Raw genomic sequence first — 1,894 nt, 5'->3', positions numbered from 1 at the left:
GCAACTGATTATTGTTACTTGTACCTGTACATGTACAGGTATATGTATATGCACCTGTACTTCTTAATGAATGATATTTTCAATTAAACTACATTTATTTCATGCTTTTCTTTTTTTTTCTTGAAATGGTCGGCTAATTGATGCAAGTAATTTAGATTGACATGATCAATCGATTTATGCAAATTAGATGTGTAAATGAATATACTTGATCATCTGGTTCCATTAACAGGGAAACAAATTGCGCAATTCATGAAATCGAAATACCGAGGGTGGCAATAACTCTACGGAACGAATACAAATTCATGTCTTCACGGACGCTTCAAAAGTGGCATATGCAACAGCGATGTATGTTCTAAGCAGCAGTGCTTTTCGCGAAACCTAGACTGATCCAATTAAAGGAATGAGCATACCTTGGTTGGAAATGCTTGCGATACCTATTGGAGTACAAGCAATAAAGCTCGTCATGCAACAATTAGAACTAAACGGGTGCGCAATAACCTTTGGTGCACAATAGTTGTTTGCAGCATTTAAACATTTCCAGCCTGTCACTAACACACATTAGCATAGGTTCGAAAGCAATAAACGCCCATCTGCGCATCAATAAACAACCGCAAATATACATGCGCTGTTTGAAGGAAATATACATTCGCAAATTGTAACTTCTATTAAATCAACAAATGCACGTTTGCGTACTATTAACTAATGAAGACGGACATTTGCGCCATCTAGAAATTCAAAAGATACATTTATCAATATTATTATAGAAACTTTTATGATATTCAAATTTTGAAACACAAAAATTTCAGAGAAAAACAAAATTTGGTTTCGAACATTTAAAAATAACAGATGTAGTGACCGCAGTTAAACTATACAATAGATTGACAATACATTGTTATCGTTTGAAAGTAAAACTGGATATTCAAATCCCCGTTATCACTGTCTACTGCCCCAATCAGTTCTTCCGTTGCACTCGAAAAATGCGAAAAATAGAGCATTGATCCGCTAATATCGGGCAAGATATAGTCCAATATTCCGCTGCGGAAGTATAAAAAGCGCTGCTATTAGATTTTCAGCCATTAATGATTCCGCATTGCTCTTTCAGTGTTTAAAAAATGTTCTTAGATATTGTGTTTACCAGTGAAGATTTTGTGCGCTAATGTCGATCATTCTCGACATTGCTTCAGAACATGTTCATCTAAATGATATACTGTTCAAGAATAAATTTACTGTTTTACAATGAATTGCAAGATTAACATGCCGAGTACTTGTTCTGGTAACTTGCCAGACGACATTTACCTGATCATTATTGTGTCATGTGAAGTGAGAGGTCGAATTCAATAATAAAAGATGATTTAAATGTTAATTTTTCGAAGTCTTTTGCAGTTGTTATTTTTCTGAATGTCATAAAATAGATCTGCGGTATTTCCAGAAGATAAGTGTGGCAGGTTTTGATTGAAACGATTTCTGAAAATTGATTAGAGCTTGAAAATTTATTAACCGTAAAAAGAAATAAGGGTCTGTTAATAAAATGCGGAATTTTCTAAATTTCCACTTCCTGCACATTTTTCATTTCCAATCCTTTAGAAAATGTCATTAAGCGTTTAATTAAGATTCTTTTTAAAATGGCTGCTATTTTTCAACAAAGTAAAATTTGTCTTTAGAGAACATCGAAATTATTATACAAACGATTTTAAATATGGCAAGGTTAATAGTACATATTGCTTTTTTCATCTATTGCCAGGCTGCCGCCCCAACGGCACCTGGAGGAGGAGAACAAGCGTCAAATCAAGCATTAAGTATGCATTCCACATTCTGATTTACCACAAATAAAATACAAATCTGCTATGTATATATTGCATTCTGCTTCATTCCAGCAATTTTATTTGGGTATTTC

The sequence above is a fragment of the Loa loa genome, assembly GCF_000183805.2.
Source record: "Loa loa unplaced genomic scaffold supercont3.761, whole genome shotgun sequence".
NCBI classification, from domain to species: Eukaryota; Metazoa; Nematoda; class Chromadorea; order Rhabditida; family Onchocercidae; genus Loa; species Loa loa.
This window is presented reverse-complemented; position numbering follows the sequence as displayed.